Here is a 21,422-nt window from a genome sequence, read left to right as displayed (position 1 = left end):
CTTCATAGAACAGTTAAAAATCAGAAAGAGATAAACTGGCATTTAGGATTGTTTTTTTTAAGGAGGAAGCGTGGAAGGCCTTGCATGAAGCCTCAGAACAGAGACTCCACAGCTTTTTGGAATGCGGCTAATGGCCCTTTTTTAGTAGATACAGAGAGGGCTACCATAGAAATTGTAATAACGAGGGGTGAATGGGTTGAGCATTTCTCTAAATTATATTATAAATCCCATTCTGACTCCACAAGTAATGATCAGGATGGGGATAGGGAAGAACCTCAGCTTTTGAGTTCCCATTCGCACCTTCAATTTGAATTGAGTGAAATCGTGGAGGCTTCAACATTGAGTAAGGGAAGGAAGGAACCCGGGCCTGACGGGCATACCCGTGGACCTTTTTAAGTATAATACTGAGTTCTGGGGACCCATTTTAACTCAGGGAATTAATGCATGTAGTTCTTTTGGTTTTCTTTCAACTTGGAGCGAATCGATTTTGGTGCCCATTTTTAAAAAAGGGGACAGGCATAACCCGGCTTGCTACAGGCCAATTTCAATGTTGGGCTCAACAGTTAAAATAATTGGGAGAGCTCTTTTAGCCCGTTCTACAGGACTGGGCAGATGAGAATCAAATAATTAATGACATCCAATACGGCTTTCGCAAAGGCCTTGGTACCATTGATCAATGTTTAAATTTGGATCTTACCATCGGTAAATATATCAAGGATTATATCAAGGCCAAGGGGGGTAACCTTTGTTTGGCGTTCTTGGATTTAACCTCGGCCTTTGACTGCATCATCTATGACAAACTCTGGTTGATCCTGGAAAGTATGGGAGTGGACTGCAGTCTTATCTCCTTTTTGAGACAATTTTATTTCAGGGCTAGGGCCAGGGTACACTATGGAGCAGGTGGTGAGTATACTGATTAATTTAGCATTGGAAAAGGAGTGAGACAAGGTTGCGTCCTGGCACCTTTCTTACTCACTTTGTATATTACAAACTAAGAAAGGTTTTGACTGATGAATGCCAGGACCTTCCATAGGTAGGGAAGCACTCACTCCCTGCGCTTATGTATGCAGACGACGCTGTTCTTATGGCCCGTACTCTGATTAGCCTACAGAAAGTTATATCCAGTTTTGCTAATGAGTCTAATGTGGGCCTTTCAGTCAATACCCTCAAAACCTTTATTTTAAAATGTGGAGTAGGGAGCAAGAACACCTGCTCATTCTTCCTAGAGTAAAACCACATAGAATGCTGTAAAACCTTCTCCTATTTGGGGGTCCTATTTGATCAAAATGCCACATGGTCCCAGGCTGTTCAGTCTAGGAAATTGTTATTCTTAAAGGTTTTGGCAGCATTGACTAACTTTAGCAGGAAACTGGGTAAACGCCAGCCCCCAGAATTACTTAAAATATATAAAGCCAAATGCGCTGCTATCGCAACTTATGGGGAGGGCATCTGGGGTTATGTCGATGTGACCACCCTACAGACGAAGGAAAATAGATTTCTTAGAATTTTATTGGCCGTACCGTAGAGTGTCTCTACTTTTAATTGCCATATGGAACTTGGTTTACCATATATAATGGATGAGATTCATATCCAACCGATTCTTCTATGGCATCGTATCTGGACCTCAGAACAGACCATTCTGAACCGCCAATTGATTATTGATTGTTGCGGTTTGGATGGGGCTCGCTGTATAGGCTGGTTGAATTATGTCAGAGACTTCTATTTCATGCAATTTGAACAGGAAAGTTTTTAAACAAAGTTGTCTTCATTTGGTAAAATTTTCTAGATTTAATTTAGAAATTACCAAAATTACAGTTCTTGCTCATCAACACTTTCTGATCTCCCCCATGATGCAACCCTATTTAAAACTGGTTACCCCTGACTATGATAACTTTTTGACAGTAACATGGAGTGAGAGGAAGCTCCCCTCACAAAGATGTGCGCTCAGTGATGTGTGGAACCAATCGTTCCTTTAAGTTTCAAAACTGATTATGATCCAAACAATAATTCACTTTTTTGATGATTTAAACGTTTATTTTCATGTTCCAAATATTCATAATGTTCATCTTATGATATTTTCATCATTTACTTCATTTTCCTACACTCAATAACATGCCGCAGCCTAAGAGCATGATTTTAAAACTTACTTAAAGACTGGGAACAAAGCGTCTCCGTAAACGCCTCGGGAGCCATGTTAAACGGCCTCAATAAACATTTAACCAATCACGCACCAGAAACTTTGCATGTGACCCCGGTCACATGACATGAGTATATCGGCTTCAAAACTAAGGTTTAAATAAAGTTCAAAGTACGGCTGCCTCAACAAAATAGAAAATAAATAAACATATGCATGCAAACAACGCAAATGCGTCGTATTTACAATGAGAACAACATCATACTGAATATAAATTAAATAAATGAAGCGGAGAAAAATTCTCCCCGAGGCTTTTACGGAGACGCATTGTTCCCAGTCTTTAAGTAAGTTTTAAAATCATGCTCTTAGGCTGCGGCATGTTATTGAGTGTATTTCACTTCAAACTGGCATTTTTAATTGCGTTATACTGGTGTCTGGTGTTCGTGTGGTGAACTGACGATGTATTTCAGTGATTTTTTGACTTTATTTCTGCCACTGTATATCCTGATTTTTCACGCTTTAGACAATCACAAGCTTACTTTTGGTGGTTTAATGTTGCACACTGAGGGTGTAACTGGTCAATGTTTGGATTTATATTCTTTCTACACTGAGGGTTTCGAACTTCCACTGTTTATATTATCACTTTCTTGTTGCGGAGAAACGACATTTTTTGCATGACATCACTTATAATGGTGAACGGGCAAGTTATATCGCAGGTAACTAACTTGGTCCTGTATGATTTCCTTATAGACCCCTGAGGAAGGGTCCTTTTGGATTGACCCGAAATGCATTGGGTTTCTGGAAGATTGGGAAAATGAAGTAAATGATGAAAATATCATAAGATGAACATTATGAATATTTGGAACATGAAAATAAACGTTTAAATCATCAAAAAAGTGGATTATTGTTTGGATCATAATCAGTTTTGAAACTTAAAGGAACGATCGGTTCCACACGTCACTGAGCGCACATCTTTGTGAGGGGAGCTTCCTCTCACTCCATGTTACTGTTGTTCTAAGGCACGAATTGACGACGTGCAACAGACGTAGCGCCAACCAGAACGTTTGAAAATTCATTAAAGTGTAATACAAAACGAGTGCACAGGGATAACACAGATTGTATGATAACTTTTTGCTCACTCGTTTTAGGTTGGGCATTCTTCACAGATCACTTAGCTTCCCAGTCAGAAATGACTTGTCTAGAGTGCTAAACTGATGCCCTTGTGATGAGGTATCAGTTCAGACTACGATGCATTTTGTATTTTTTTGTAAATACTACCAAGTTCAAAGGAAGAGATGGGTACTCCCTGTCCTTAGATCCTTAGGTTTGCGTCAATGTCGACCTGCATTTTTTGTTATGCAATCACTTGTGGAAGAAAGTATAATTTTATCTGTAACCGCATTTCTAAGGTCGGTTTTCACATGTAGAAAAACTATGTCTATGTAAACTGTGATTTTAATTTTAAGAATTTAAAGTTTAGCTAAAGTTTGTCTTTGCTCACCCAGTTTTCTCAACTAATGTACTTGTACATGTTTTGTTTTAACTTGTTTTTACTGTGCTTTTATGATTATTTTACAGATAGTCGACTAAAGCTTGATTTGATTGAATTGAGTTGTGGAGATGTGCTTAATACATTGATTACACACATCATGCAATTGCCATTTCTTTGCTTGTAGTGCCAGTCCAGAGGGAGGTGATGCAACTTCACTGTGCTACCATGTTTTTCGTGGTCCGTATTACACAATATATTGACCAGCGCTAATGGGATTGGTTGCATGTTACTTGACTATTTTGGCTGTACTTATTGGTATCCCTGTTGTACTTCACTCATGTGTATCTCTGTTTTCTGTCTTTGGTGTGTTAACACAGAGTAAGTGTGATGGTATTGGGGATATTGCCATTTCTCAAATGTGTTTGCCATGTCACACTCATGTTGTTGGGCATGTGACATCCACACTTTCCTGTCATTGCATTGTCATGACTATAATCCTACATACACATTGCTGATTGCTGATGCCTTGCCAGTTGGCCCATGGCTGACCTATTTGTCATTGTTTGTGCAGATACAAATATAGCATTGTTAGGTCAGTGTAGTATTGAATGATGATTCATGCACAGTGTTAGTGATGCAAAACATTTGCTTATTTGTCATTACAGTGATACATTTGTCAGCTAGGGAGGTAATGTTACTTGCTAATGTGGATTATATGTGTATGCTTGGTGTTAAAAGCATTCCCTGCACTGTATTGATACATCCGTTAGTCTGGCTCTACTAGCCTTTAATTCTTCATCCTCCACACCCGAAAGTTGATCCAGTCCACCATTGTCATGTATCTTTGTGAGCTTTGTCAGTAACCTTTTTTCCAGTTTCACAGATTACACAGAGATATCGAGTTAAAGAAATTTAGAGTGGATTAGAGCTGTGTGGCCCCAGCTACAATTGTGCATCAGACACACATTGTCTAGAGTACTACGCCCTTGTGTGTAGACGGACCTGATTGCACTCAGGAGAACACACAACAAGCACTTTTTAATTCTCAATGATAAACCATTTGCAGTCAGAAGTTCTGATACCCAAAACATTTGCCCATTCCTTGTCTTACTTTAGTTGGTGTCATATCCCTGTTAGGTGATTGAGCTGTGTGACACTGTTGCTCTCATAACGTAACTTTACATGATTGTTCGCCATTTGAAGTCACACCAAGCATACAAGATATTGGTGAAGTGATTGTTTATTCTGCCGCATCACAAGGCGGAACCATTTATGCAAAGCTATGGGCGATACAAGGCATTGGAGAGTTGAAATTATGAAAAGAATTTATGGATTATGGCATCCTTCCTTGATGTTGCAGCTCATGAAGTTGTAGGTTGGCTTGCATCAACTTCTTCCTCTTGCCCATCCTCCAGATTGTCCAGCTCTTCCTGGTCTTCAGTCAGAGGTGTACTGGTATATGCAGATGTTGTGCAATATACAACACACCAGAATTATTTTGCAGACTAATTCTGGCCTGTACAGAAGTCTTCGCCCTGAAATGTCCAGGCGACTAAACTTGAATTTGAGGACTCCAAAAGTCCATTCCACAATGGCCCTTGTGTGATTCAGGGCCACAATATAGACTCTCTGGGCCTGTGTGTGGGACACTTTGATGGGGGTCACCACCCATGGTAACAGTGCATAATCTTGATCAGCTGAAACAGAAAATGGAGAAAAGGGTACATTAGTATTGTGTTCTGGTGTGTTTGCAGTGTAGGTTTTTTGACTTTGTGTTCATTGTGAGGTTCTTTACTTTCTCCTTCCACATGGTTTGGTATATACAAATGACCTGCATCTATGCCACTGAATTGCCTATATTTACAGCCTACACATCACTGTAATGTCATTGACCTGGTCCTGTGTAATACCTCCATGTTGTAACTGTCAGGATGTATGGGCACCTTTACAAACATGAGAACACTCATCGTCCTCCTTACACTCACATGACACTTGACAATGGCTGCAGAGGTTACCTCAATTTGCGTAAAATTGTTATAGGCTTTGATGATAGTCATGTTAAACTTGCAATGGGTCAGACGCTGACATGAAAGCGGATAATTGTTAGACCCTGTGATTTTTGATCATCACATGTTAGTGCATACTGGACATTTTTGGGACCCCATACATTCCCCTTGGTGCACATGGAGTTTTGACATTGACATTGTAACGAGTGAAACTGCATACACTGCGGGCCCGATTCACAGAACTAACTTAAGACAAAATCCTAAACTTACTACCATTTTGGTATTCACTTAAGGCACTTACTCATTTTGGTATTCACAGAAGACACTTATTCATTTTGGCATTCACGGAAGGCACTTACTCATTAATGAGTAAGTGCCTTCCGTGAATACCAAAATGAGTATGTGCCTTCTGTGAATACTAAAATGAGTAAACAGTAGAAAGTTTAGGATTTTGTCTTAAGTTAGTTCAGTGAATCGGGCCCTGCAAGTCCAGACATCTTGGTGCAAGTGCATATTACATCTTGGACACTGTTTGTGATCCATTCATTGTGTGTTTGCGCTGGCACATGCAGTTCAGTGTACCACTGTGACACACATAAAACAATCTTGTAGTTGTTCTCAGTTGTGATTAGATGAGATGTGTTGTGTGTATGCAATGGGGTGCGTACTGGATGCACAGTATATTCCCTTGGATGCAAGCTAAGGTGATGTTGTTTCTCAGCAAATTGTCTTCTGTTTTTCATTGTCTGCCATTTCAATCATTATGTACTATGTTATGCAGTATTGTCTAGCATGACGAGGGCAGTAAGGGTGTCTGTGATTCATTGACTTACTCAGATGAGTGTTTTATGTCATCTTTCCTCATGCCCATGGGCACACCTTAGGGCCCACAGAGTTCACAAAAGTTAGGATTTGCTTTCACATTGGCTAGATGCAGCTGTTTAATCTGAATTGTGCTTACATATATGTCCCGACAATATCTGGATGTGGAGATGTTTGTCATGATATTTGGTGTGCCACTGTACATCAGTGATTGTGTAGAGACCTAAACAAACCTGAATACATAGCAAAGTGTAGCAATGTGCTTTTGCATGGCATACACAACATCCCTGTAGTTCCGACTACAACATATTTCCCAATTGATGTATTTGAATGAGTTGTCAGTATTCACATATTGTGGACTTATTATCTTGTTGCCTGGACCTGACATTAGGTTATATGATACATGTGTCACAAATCTGGCTATGTGAGCTGAGTTACTTCTTCTTACATAATGTGATACAAGTTCCATGGACTGATCATGGTGTATATGAGGATGACTCCTATGCTTCTGTATCCTAATTTGGGATTCAGGAGGGTGGCCTGACACTTGGAACATGTTAAACGTATGCACTGCATTTGTGTGCTATGTTGTAGGTGTGTTCTCACTATATATTGAATGTTGCAGGCTGACAAATTGTCAATGAAAGCCAATGTTGTCATTTGCTAAGTGTGTGATGGACTACCAAGTGGTTGTCTTACATGACTACCTATTCTTATTTTGTACACTCAGCATTAATTTTGCTCATGACCAGGTTGTGTGACAATGGCCATGTCCTCCAACATACAGTATGCTAGATGACTGTCCTTCATTCCATGAGACTGGCTTCTGTGGCCAATAATGTCTTGTTGAATGTCACCATGACCAACATCAGGGCATAGGTTAGCACACACTAGACATATTTGAACATGGGCAATTGTGACAGATGTGTTTGACATCCCATACTTGGTTGCATTCTGTGGCAGGACTGGCATTGTATGGACATAGGAGAAAAATTGAATGACAGTGTGAATTTTCTTTATATTAAGCTACAATTGTGATTCAGAGGGTTTATGGATTATGACCCACAAAACACAAATTATGAACACTTGATGGATAAATTATTGTTGCTTACGAAGACATGGCAACAGCAAGACTGAATGATGATAGACAGCAGATGAGTGTGAAAGGTACAGTATTTGGAGATGGATGGACCTTAACTGCACATGCATCATAGATCATGGTTTGATGATATATGCGGGAGACATGTAAACAGTCAACGTCAAAGAATGGTTTGGGTTATACACATATATTTGAAATTGAAATTTGATATGAATAAAAAAAGAAATGGTCTGAATAATTTTCTAAGCAGACCAATAAGATTTCACATGGGAATGTGTGATGGGTGTAAGGTCAAGGAAATGAACGTAGGCACAGTAAGATTGGATGAATGGAGGTAACGCTAAAGTTTATGGATGGAGGTAAGAAGGGATGATGGGAGGGCTGGGGGTAGGTCATCCAATTGGACTTGACAACATGGAAATAAATTATTCATTGTGAGGCAGATTAGATTATTTGAACATGAAAATGAGCATTGCATAAAGCTAGAAGGTGTACAATATGTTGAGAAAATGGACCAAGGTGAGGTAAGAACTTAAAATGAGATTCTGCTGCACATGTGATTCGAGGTATTGATTGAAATGTTTTTGTGCCCTCCTAGGCCCGATTCACAGACCTAACTTAAGACAAAATCCTAAACGAACTACCATTTTGGTATTCACAGAAGGCACTTACTCATTTTGGCATCCACAGAAGGCACTTATTCATTTCGGTATTCACAGAAGTTAGAAGTCCTAACTTTACGACTCCTAAATGCCTTCTGTAAATACCGAAAGTCTTAAAGTTAGGATTTTTCTCAGTTTAGGAGTAGTAAAGTTAGGACTCCTAACTTTAGGACTCCTAAATGCCTTCTGTGAATACCGAAAGTCTTAAAGTTAGGATTTTTCTCAGTTTAGGACTCCTAAAGTTAGAAGTCCCTACTTTACTACTCCTAAACTGAGTATAATAAATTCCATACTGCTGACTGTGGGGGAACCTCATGATCTACTGCATTTAAAAGGCTTGTATACCACAATGATACCTCTTTTTTCCTTGGGCCGGCATTTTGAAACAACTGCTTAAGCTCCCAATTCCCAACTGTATCTCGGGCCTCCGCCTCAAACCATGATCTTATCTGAAGATACTTAAACGTTGAAAATGCCGGGCCAATTTTATCTAGCAATATCTCCCAAGGGAGGACCCCGTCTAAGTCCAACAGGTCTGACCACTTCTCCAAACCCACCCTTCTAATCGGAATTGGTAAGCTATCGACCAGACAGATGGGGGTCCCGGTGAATCTCAAATTGGAAAGAAAGGGGAAAAATATCCAATACCCCCTATACCCCTTAATTTATACAATATTTGCAATGCAGTTTTTAAAACCTTAAGGCGTACACGCTTGAAAAATCTGGGTGCCCCAAACGTATATAAAAACCCATACTGTCCGTTACCACCTTCTGCTACTACGAGTTCCCCCAAAAGTCTGCCCCAAGAAGTTTCCACCGGTGTAGATAAGAGCATACTAATGCCCTTGAATTGAAAGGCCAATAAATATGAATTTATATCTGGAAGTGCCAGGCCACCTTTCAAGAGTTTCCTTCTTAGTTTCTTCCAGGATAGCCTGGCACTTTTCTGCCCCCAAATAAAGCTACCTATCTTCCCCTGGATCTTTTTAATGCCTTTCTGTGGAAAAATAAGAGGGACCACACCAAAAAGGAAGGTCAGTTTAGGTAGAAACGGCATCTTCACCAGGTTAGACAACAGTCACTTGTGCACACATATATACAAATACATGAAATATGTACAATATATTAAAATTTCACAACTGCAAGAAAGAATATCTGAAGCGTCGTTTGATCTTGTAGCTTTAATACTCGAAACTAGACAGCGCCAGCCGACACGTGTTTCGTCTGAGTTTACATAAACTCGGACTCTTCAGGTCTTCCGCTTGTATATAGCAAGAGGATCAATCCCCCTTAACCGGTGATAGTTCCAACCCCGTCAGGGTGTCGAAAGATTGTTACAGAAGCACGCCACGGACCGATGGAGGCAGCCGGACAGACTGACTGGATACAACCCCATTGATGGAATTTTAGATGTGACACCTAAATTTGGGCCACTAGATTTGACTTGAAATAATTCTTGGGTCTGTCTGGTTTTCACTAAACACGGCGGCATTATCAATGAGCACACCACTACAGAGCGGACGTTCTTGGTGATTTACACCTGCAAACTTCAATTTTTCGACACCCTGACCGGGTTGGAACTATCACCATTTAAGGCGGATTGATCCTCTTACTATATACAAGCGGAAGCCCTGAAGAGTCCGAGTTTATGTATACTCAGACGAAACACGTGTCGGCTGGCGCTGTCTAGTTTCGAGTATTAAAGCTACAAGATCAAACGACGCTTCAGATATTCTTTCTTGCAGTTGTGAAATTTGAATATATTGTACATATTTCATGTATTTGTATATATGTGTGCACAAGTGACTGTTGACTAATTACGCAGGAGTTTTTGTAACATCAGCTCCCGAGGGATTCTTTAGGGTCATCCCTCCTCTTGTAGCACCATCTTATCACACCATTTTTTCAGATAATTGAACAGAAATTGAGCTGTGCCCAATAATTACCTCACATGTTGAACCCATTTCCGTTGATAGCACATCTTCACCAGGTTGACCCTCCCATAGATCGATAAAGGGAGGTTTTTCCACCTGGCGAAGAGAAAATCTACATCTTTTTCACTCTTTTTCCAGTTTATTATCGTATTTTATTTAAACCCTTTACAATTTTTATCCCTAAATATCTAAACTCTTTACTTACAGGGCCATGACTATATACCGAGTTCCAACACATAATCTCGGTTTTATCCGAGTTTGCCATATACCCTGAGATGGCGCCAAACTCCGCCAACAAATTTTTTAAATGTGGGATAGAAATGTCAGGATTAGTAGTATAAATTATAACATCATCTGCGTATAAGGCAATTTTGGATTGATAGTCTCCTGACTTAAACGGACTTATGATGTTAACCTGCCTAATCGCCGCTGCAAGGGGCTCAATATAGATATTGAACAAGAGGGGAGACAGGGGGCACCCCTGTCTCGTCCCTCTCTGGATTTCAAAACTAAGGTCAGGGAGCCATTTAATAGGATCTTCGCCGATGCGCCATGATGACTGTTCTTTAAGGTCTGTACAAACGTCTGACCCATACCCATGCCCTCCAACAACGGCCATAGATATTTCCAACAAACTCAATCGAAGGCTTTAGCGGCGTCTAATGCCACTACCGCCAAGGGGTCCCCCTATTTTCGGCTAGATCGATATTGCCATTTAACAGTTGGATTTGTTCCTGTATGACTCTCCCGGGCATAAAGCCCTTCTAATCGGTGTTAATCAGACTTGGTGCTAATTTATCCAATCTCCCTGCCAAAATGCTCATAAAGATCTTATAATCGGCGTTCAGCAGGGAGATTGGGCGATAGGAGTCAGGCAACCTTCCACCTCCAGCCTGAGCTCGGTGCGCTGGAACAGAGATCAAACCGCCCGTCCGGTCCGGAGAAGCACCCGGATGCCAAAAAAGCTAGAGCGCCGCCCGCGCCGACCGCACCATCCACTGCTGTACTCGCTGCAGGCGCCTCCCACACACCAGTCGCTGGGACGCTGAAACGCCCTCAGATGCCGTCAGACGAAGAATCGCAGAGACGCTGGAGGGAATTGTACCAAGATCTAGCGGCCGCAGAAAAAAGATACGTAGTAACTAGATACCAGGTCCGCCATTAGAAACTAAATGCTCAAGATTTTGCCAAATAGAGAGTTCAGGGTGCAAGGGCCATTAAGCTTCATACCCCCACCGTCAGTCCAGAGCTTTGGAGAGGTGCGTCCCCGTCCGTTCACGCGGCGGCCGCCATGTTCCTCCCCCACTCCATATATCACTCTTAAAGAAAGCAAAACGAAGTTTTGATAGCCAATGAATTATCAGAAGACTAACTGGTGGTATTCAAACATATCAATCTTTGACAGTTTGATCGTTATGTTTGTTCCCAATTTCTCAGCCTCTGGTCCACCATGGTTTGAAATATCCAGGATAGCTTTGGCATACACGCACAAGTGTGAAATTGGAGCTCAGCAGTGTGCACTGGACATGGATGTGTGACGGATCGCAGCACATGTCGCTCAATATACAGCTCCTATCTGACCCTGAGTGCTGAAGTTCCGGGTCAGCCTTTTCTGTAGTCAAGCAAGACACTGAGGTTATAGTGGTACTAGATCAGACAACAAGGCATTCCACTATAAGACAGGAAACAGCAAAAAAGGACCTCAATCCCATTTGGGCTTATCTTTTGTCTGCACTAATAAAGTGGCCATCAGACTCAGTGCAGTGGTGAAAACTCTTATATCGTGACCGACAGGTAGGATTAAAACCAATGGATAATGCAATTGCTCATGATTTGCACCTACAATATCCAATGTCTGAGAGGGATGCTCTTTTGCCACTTTTTGTATACTTTGTATTAATTCTGTAAGGCATCTAAAGCTGTCTCTAGTCACAGCTAAAATAAAACATGAACCCCTCACCCGAGTCTGTGATCACTCCTGAGCAAAAATACCTGTGTCCTACCCTATATTTTGCGGTCTAATACTGACAGCTCCAGCTGTCTGCCAGAAACAGCATTGAATGTAATATTCCACTGAGTCAACTCTTGCTCGTGATTTGATGACTTTCCTGTCAATCTCAGTCTGAAGAAAATAATTGGTGGGCTTTTGTCCCTATTCTGTGTTTGTTAACTTTACTAGTGCTGTAACCTTCCACCACTGATGTCATGGAGCTATTTAGTACTCGTTTGGAGTACATGCCTTGCTTATTGCTTCTTCCTCTTATTATCTGAGATAGGTGTGTCTATGTGCAGATGAAACAGTGATCGGGGCACCCATAAAAAAACTGCAATTGTTTGCCTTTCCTCATTTAGTGATCTGTGGGCCTAATTAACTGCGGTAAGAAAGGGCCCCGAAAGCCCTTGCGAGATCCAAACAAATTGTACACTATGATTTGTGGTACCCGAGAGTGGGCAGGGGTTCCACCAACAATTGAACATGGTGTGGGGCTGTTAGGAGTGCATTAGACCGCACAAGGACCTATACTTTAAAACATGGTCTGGCACCCTATGTCTCCAGGGAAAATGTATTTATGGCACTAGGAGAAGGTTGTTGAGCTTCTTAGTATTTAATTTAATCCATTTATCTTTATGTTTTTGTGATGCAAGGGCTTTTGCTAATTGGTGCTAAGACTACTTTGTAGCATATTTCAAAATAAAAAAAATATTCATTGACACAGTTACATACTATTTAAATATAATCCAATAACTGCAGTGCCGCCAACCATATTACAGTGAAGCATAGTTATCTGTGTTATATAGGTGGCTTTGATTCCTCATCTGTGTTTGTTCTTTTGTTGGAGCATAGCTGTTTTAACTGTCAATGCCCCCCAGCTCACAGACAATGCCAAAGCTTTGTGGCCTGATCATCTTGGATGTTGGAGCATCCCATACGCCCTTGCAAGGACCAAAAATATTATATTATGTTTTGTGATACCCCAGAGAGGACAGGGCCACCTCCAACAAATTTGAACATACTCTGGGGGTAGCCTGGTGGCAGCAGTCCCCACAGGATCGTTGACTTTAAAAGATGGTTTGACTCCCTGTACCTTTATGATCCTGAGTGACGTTTCTCAGGTTTTTAAACATTTTTGAAGCTGGGGTTTTTAGTTATATGGTTCCAGGGTTCAGGAGCATTTGTTGCATTGCCACTATGCTGCTTTGTAGTATGTATAACAAAAGGAGACGGGCTACTGTACACAGTATTATGGAAGAGCCTAAAGGCTACTCTTGTACGGACCAGACAACAGATGTCCTTGCAGGGTTCTTTGGTAGGGAGAGCTAATAGTGTAGTCCCAGGTCTTTGCATTTTGTAGTTGGTTAGTCTCCCTATTCAGTGTTTGTTCCTCCTACGGAGCATAGTCCTTTTTAACTTGGCCAGTGCTTTATCTTTCTACTTCTGATGTCATGGAACTGTTAACACTCCATTGGTGTTCATGTGCTGCTTCTTGCTCATTCCTCTCTTTGTGTCTGGAAATAGGTGGCTCTATCTGCAAAGTAGTTTTGCTTCCCCCAGCCCTCAGACTGCATGCCGAGATTAGATGGAGTAGAAGAGTGCCCCATAAGCTCTTGCGAGGGCACAACATTATTTTCATGTTATCAATGGGGGGGGGGCAGAGCCGTCAGGGGTACCACCAACAATTCTGAACATAGACTGGGACTGCCAGTACTGTGTCAGCCCCTACAGGGACCTTATCTTTAAAGTATGTTCTGGCACCCTTTGTCTCCCAAATCATTAAATTTTTTACCATAGGAGAAGTTTGTTAAGTTGCTGAGTACTTCTTAGTTTGTGCTTTTTTAAGTTATATGGTTCTAGCATACAGAAACCTTTGATATTTGGTTCTAAGGCTGATTTGCAGCATGTGCAAAACTAGCAAAATACTTATTTATACACTATTAAAATAGAACCATGTAACTGCAATAAGACCACCCAACCAAAACATTCTGGTGGGTGGTTTATAGTTTAGCATTGTTCTCTGTATTTTATCGGTAGATATCCATCTTCCCTCTGTGCTTGTTCTTTTTCTGAAGTATAACTGTCTTTCTCTGGAGCACAGCTCTTTTACATGTCAATGGCCTTAGTCAAAGGGAGTGCTGTGACCCAGCCAACTCAGGCAAGCAGGCACCCCTTAAGTCCTTGAAAGGGTCAAAAAGAATTTGTATATTAGGATCTGTGGTGCCCCAGAGACAGTTTGGTAACACAAACAAATATGAACATGCTCCGAGGCCTGCCATGAGTGCAGCAGACCGCACAAGAACCTTCACTTAAAAACATGTTTGCCACCCTATTTCTATAAGGGAATTACATGTAAACCCCTGGAAGAAGTTCGATAAATTTCCTTTAATTTTTTTAATTGTCCTTTTAGTTTTATGACTCCAAGGTGAAAGGTTTTTGTTATTGTGTGATAAGGCTGCTTTACAGCATGTGTCAAAATGGAGAAGGGGTTCATTAATATGGTATTGAACTAGAGTCCAATCACTGCATAATGACCAGCCAAACAACACATGGTGTTTCAGGAGCTATTAGGGGGCATTTAGCGGTATAGTTCAATGTATTTTATTGGGGGCTGTGTTTCATCATCAGCGGTTGTCTTTTTCTGGAGCATAGTTGTTTTATCTGTCAATGCCACTTGCTCAAAGGCAGTGCTGCGGACGTGACCTGGACAGCGAGGTTGAGGGATCAACCCATAAGCTCTTGCAAGGACAAAAAAAATTGCTTAATATGTTTTGTGGAGCCCAAGAGAAGGCAGGGTCAACACCAAAGAATTTAAACATGTTCTTGGAGCTGCCAGGTGTTTGGTAGTCCCCATAGGAGCCCCTACTTTAAAAATGATGTAATACTCTTCGGAGCTCATTACGATGTCGGTCGGAGTTGCCTCTGACCGATACTGTCACGATCTCGGGACCGACCGACCTCTGGTCGGCAGTCCCTACACCGCAATTATGATGTGATCGCACATGGTGCAGTCGCAAGCTCCCATTTCTCTAGCTTGTGCTGTGGTTGGAAACCAGCCACAGCACAAGCTCCCATACAGAAGTGGGAGTTTATGTTAATCCCTACACCGCGTGGAATGCACCTCACTCTGCCTTCCACATGTGCAGGCATTGACAGGGTGGTGCCATAGGTGCCCCAGGTCCTCAACCGGAGGCCGCTGAGGGATGGGGGCCCTGCTAGGGGTCCCCAAAGGCACTTTCTGGAAGGCTTTTCATGCCAGAAAGCCTGACATGAAAAGCCTGTTGAAAACCGACATCATAATCCCCACGGCGAAAACACAGTCCATAGGGGATTATGTGCGGCCTTCAACTGGGGCCTGTTGAAGCCAGTCAGTATGTCCGGCAGGTTAAGCTCCGACCGCCATTATTGTAATTAGGGGGTCGGACTTTAAATCTACGATGTTGGTTGATGAGTCTCCGACATTGTAATAGGGCCCTATTTTCTGCATTTTGCCTGTGGCTATCCTCCTTATTTGGTGTTGGTTCCAGCAGCACCGCGTGCAAGTAAGAGCGGTGGGGCGGTGGGTATGGGTGGAGGTGAGTGTTTCAACAGACTACAACTAGGAAAATTTAATTATTTATTTAATTTTCCCTCGTGGTCATCTGTTGAATCCCACCCCACGCTCTTACCTGCACGGGCTGCTCCTGGTTGGTTCCTTCCTTGCAGCATAGATGTTTCACTTTTGGCAAAGCTCCCAGCTGTGCACAGAATATCAGAAAAAAACATTATGATAAAAATAAATTGTGATAAGAATATTGGGGCATAAGAAATAATGTCAACAGGAATATCGAAGGAAGAAATATCATTTTTTGTGTTGTTTTTAATATCGTAGCAAAAATATCAATGTACAAAATATTGCTGTATCTAATATAGTTTGGTAAGTGTCAATTAGTATGTTATATATTGGATTATGTTTTATTGTATCTGTTCAAATATAAGGTAACTTTTTAGTTATGAAATTGTTCAAACATTTATATTTAGTTGTATTAATATATATAAATAATTGTTAAATCTTTTTTAGAGGTGGAATATGGGTTTTCAAAGGATAGGATTGGGGAGATTTTTTAAATATGTATTTTTTAAAATAAAACTGTTAATTTATAAATTAGATTTTTTAAATTAAAATTTATATAAATAGTATTGAAATTAATAAAATAAAAAATTGCAAGGTTTTTCATAAAAATAATATTTAAATGTTTACCTGAAAATTTAGAATTTTGTTGTACATTTTTTGCAAAATCGTAGAAATGTGTCCATATTTTTTTAATTGTAATTTTATTTTAAATATATTATATAAATATAACATTTTATAAATAATTTTTGATTTTATGATTGTTAATTATGAAATTATAGCTTATTTGTTATTTGATGGCTTATATTTTTGGAACCGTTGAAAAAATGATAAATATTTTAGGGCCCGATTACAATGACAGTGAGACCTTCACCGACAGCCTGTCGTGGCGGTGTTACCGCCATCATTTGCATGTTTTCCGCCCACCATATTATGATGGAGGGCGGAAGGATGGTGTTCGGAAAGCCAAACCGCCACGCATCCAATGGGCTCCTTCAGCCCGCCGTTGCAGTGGAGGGCTTTGTATTCCCTACAATGGTGGCGGGGCCTACCAGACACTACCATAGGGAGTTTGATGTCCCTTTCTGCCTGTCTGCCCATCGTGGCTAACCTGCCATGAACATGCAGGCAGAGAGGGACTTAGGAGACCCATAGGGGACCCCCTTCCACGCTGGCCCTAAGCTGTGGGCACTCCAGGGCCCCTCTACAGATCTCTGCACCATGTGGAAGGCACCACATGATGCCTGCCACATAGTGCAGTGATATGTACGGTGTACAATTTGTGCAATTTGGTGGGTACTGTAGCCAGCAGTACCCGCCGCAATGCAAAATATAGGCATTGCAACCGCCGTGGTGGAGGTCGCATCCTAATACCTACTGCCGGACCGCCGACAGCCTGTCGGGCGGCCCCGTCTGTGACAGGGTGGATGAAACTCCACCTGCCATCCTCCCCGGGCCCTTAATTATTGATATTAATAAAATATATTTTTTAATTTTAATATTTTAGTTTGTAAATATAGGTTTGCAGTTTAGGTTAGTTTGTTTTTAGATTACATTATATTTAATATTATTGTAAAAAGATGTGTATGAGTATGGAGTATTGAATCTATTTTTAAATTGTTTAATTTGAATTACCTTCTTCAAAAATGCTTATATTGAAGTGGATATTGTGAATTTTACAACTTTTTGAAATATCCTTACATTTTAGTGGGAATATAAAATGTTACCCTTTTAGTGTCCAACATATTCCTCCAATATGGTTGGATTGGAGTGGGAACAATACATTTCACCCCTTTAGTGCCCAACATCTTCTTCAAATTGGTATAGTATGGAGTGGGAATAGTAAATATCATCCCTTTACTGTCCAATGCTTTCCTTAAATTAGTTTCGATTAGAGCGAGAATAGTAAATGTTACCCTTTTAGTGTCCAACACTTTCCCCCAATATGGTTGGATTGGAGTAGGAAGAGTAAAATTCACCCCTTTAGAGACCAATGCCTTCCCCAAATTGATTTAGATTGAAGTGGCATAACTACATTTCACCCCTTTAGTGTCCAACTCCTTTCTTAAATGAATATAGATAGGAGTGGGAATAGTAATTGTCACCCCTTTAGTGTTGAACACCTTCCCCAAAAGTGTTAGATTGGAGTGGAAATAGTAAATGTCACCCCTTTAGTGCCCAACACCTTCCCCAAAGTGGTTTAGGTGGGATTGGGGATCGTAAAAGTTAGCCCTTTAGTGTCCAGCGCCTTCCTCCAATACGGTTGGATTGGAGTGGGAATAGTGCATGCTACCCCTTTAGAGTCCAACACCTTCCCAAATATAGATGGATTGGAGTGGGAATGGTAAATGACATCCCTTTGTTCTCCTACACCTTCCCCAAATTGCATTGCTTGTTTTGGCTTCCTATGCCAAGTTGCTGTCATAGACATTCCACATGGATTTGGAATTTTGATTGGTATATGTGCCCTGTGCAGTGCAGTCTGCTGACCCAAGCGTCTTTACAATAGTCCATTAGGGGGCTACCTTTGTCTACGTTTTGTTGGTAGAAAGGGGTTTCTGTTAGTAAATTGTAGTGGTTGGCTACCTCTGTGACAGAGACATAGGCTAGTACTATAATTTGTTTGATTTCAAAGGCAAATTGGCTCTTTGTAGAATATTCTGCCCTTAGTGCAGATTTTTTTAGGTACTTTGAAATTATATTAACAGCCTATAAGGCTGTGTGAGGGTACATTTTTAGATTGGTTTGCATCATGGTTTGCTTCAAGACTGTCCTTATTTAGTGGGGGTGATGGCTATTCGTTTTGGGCTTGATTTGGTTAAGGAGCTTGTATCAGGTGCTGCTTTATTTATTTGGTAGTAGGGCATATATAAAAGGGATATTTGTTTTTTGACATTCACCACGTTTGGTGTATGTTTGAGTGAATGGCTTAGGTCACATTTTTAAGGTCCCATCAATCATCCCCGTTTCACATTGTGTCATATTTAGTAAGTTGCCTGCTGTAGAGAATATTATAATGTGTTTTTCATTACTTAGGTTGTCATGCAGGAGGAAAGGTTCCTCATTCTGTGTCATTGTTAAGTGTTCAGGTATCTGTATGTCTTGGTATTTTCTAAGGGCAGATGTGATATCGCTGGTGGCTCTTTTAGTTTGTGCAATTAAACAGTTTAAAGTGGGGAAAGGATGTAGATGGCCTATTATGTAAATGGGGACTTTAGTCAGTATATCTTTAAGGATTCAACAATTACTTTTGGAATGATTATGCAGAAGTAGAGGCCATCGGATGCAGTTGCGCTAATCACATAACAGATATCCTCACAAGACATTCTGCTCCAAAAATATACAGTGAAGCTGAACTATCACATTTGCGATTTGTATGGAACTCTATCTCTTAGCAACAAGCACTGGAAAATCAAAAGTTTGGCGAGTGCCTTTCTAAAGCAAGATCATTTCACATTTTTTGTTGTTATGCCAGCCCCTCGAGTGTGTATATCCTTTTTTTTATTGAGAGTGCATTTTAGTTATCATTTTTATTATTCTGGTGATTTATAGCTGTCCTCTGTACTTTCTTTGATTTATTTATTTATTTTACTTTGTTGTTGTACTAATTTTGACAACTTTAAAGACTTTCCTTAATAGAAAAATACTGGTCTAGATTTGTGAATATTATGCATCATTATTGCACAACATATTTGGTGCATCCACAATGCAAAATTTGGATCCAGATTTACAAAGTCATGGGCTAATTTGTCTCGCCTTCTGTGCCATTGTAAAAAAAGTCATACAATACAGTGCTTTGTGTTGTGTTAAACTAACTCGCAAATGTGTTACACAGGTAGAGTTTGGGATTCCCATGCATCCACCCATGTATTTGGAAGCAAACCTAGATTTATTAAAGGCAGTACGCCTGGGTTGATGCCAGAATAGTGCGCCGACCCGATAGAGGCATAACAAGCAGAAATATCTTAATTTATCCCCATTACTTTCTCTTCCTATGTGTGCTGCATTCTGCAGCACACATGGAAAGAGGAATATGTCTCTGAGGATTATTTTAGTGCAGGAAGGTACCTTTACTGCACAATTCAATCTTGACCACAACACAGTAACCATTGCGATATGATGCAAGGGTGTCTTCATTGGAACTAGGCAGTCACAAGTGCTCCAGCGCAAGGAGAGAGCTGAGTAGCGCCATATCTTTGTAAATATGGTGCTGTTCAGCTCTCTTTTTTTCATGCAGCCCAATGCAGCCCAGCAACTTGTCTTGCTTTATTGCGTTGTGTGAACTATTAGTAAATTTGTCCCACTATGTATATAAAGTAACATATATTTCACATTTGTACTAACACACAAAGCAAAAAAAAAGAAATACTTTTTTTTTTTTGATAAAGATGGTACATAGATGGACAAATGTCAACAATTATTACATACATGATAAGAATTTGATAAATATTTGATATATTTACATACATTTTTAATTACATCTTGTTAGCGGGAACGAGAAAAATAAATAGATAAATAGGGTTAGAAATCAGTTTCAATTAATTGGAGACGAACAAAATTTTTATCCATTTCTATCTATTCTCCAATTAGTTACAGGAGCCCATAGGCGAATTCCCTCCTTACGCTGCCTCATGCCTTTATATTCATAGAGGCAGGATTCTATGTTATGAATTCCTAGAAATCTCGAGAGCCACATCTGAAAGGATGGGGGGTTCGTATCTTTCCACGCCGCAGAAATTAAAATTCTAAGTACAGCAACAGATAAAAACATTAGATCTCTTTCAGCCTTGCTTAAACACAACTTAGAGTCTGTACCCAGTAAAATTAAGGTAGGGGATAGGTCGATGGACTGACCTAGCAGCCCCTCCATAAATTTCATTATTTCTTTTTTAACATTTTCCAACTGTTTGCAGGAAGAAAACATATGTATAATGTCAGCCTGACTTTCATTACATCTGGGACAGTTATCATTCTCGCTTAGACCCCAGGCGAATATCTTCGCGGGTGTATGGTAAAGATTAAAAATAGTCTTGTAGTGTTGTGCGCGAAGGTTTGATGCCCGGAATATTTTTTTATTCAATACAAGAGCAAGATCCAGATCGACATCTGAATCTCCTGATTTTGTCGCCCAGTTAGACTCAACCTTCTCAATATCATCCGGGATTTGGTCCAATAAGCAATTATATAAAATCTTAATCTTCCTACAACCTCTATTTAATAACTCAATCAGTGGAAAATCCACTGTATGTGAAATCTGTGGCCTGACTGCCTTAATTGCCCTGGTAACTTGACCATAAACCAGCCATTGACTGTCTGGAATACCAAATCTTTTCTGGAGCATTTCGAACCCCAGAATTTCACCTACTTCCATTAAATCTCCCAAAGATCTAAGCCCCAGCCTTTTCCACATCAGCAAATTAATAACCTTTTTTTAGTTGAGGAAAGAGAGATGAGTTATACAGTTGCAGAAAGAAATTGATTTTCGGGATATTAAACATTTTCATAATTGCTTTCCAAACCTTCCATGCGCCAATCAGTGTTTTCAATCTGGTTTTTTTATAGAAGCTTCGTTCCAATTCACACTGAAATACATTTATAGTCTTTTCACCCAATAACATCCTATATATCTGGGGCGGACATTGTTGATCTACAAACCCAGGTGTTATATCA

Source organism: Lissotriton helveticus, chromosome 2_1 (genome assembly GCF_964261635.1).
Source record: "Lissotriton helveticus chromosome 2_1, aLisHel1.1, whole genome shotgun sequence".
Classification (NCBI taxonomy): Eukaryota; Metazoa; Chordata; class Amphibia; order Caudata; family Salamandridae; genus Lissotriton; species Lissotriton helveticus.
Note: the sequence above shows the minus strand (reverse complement) of the source record.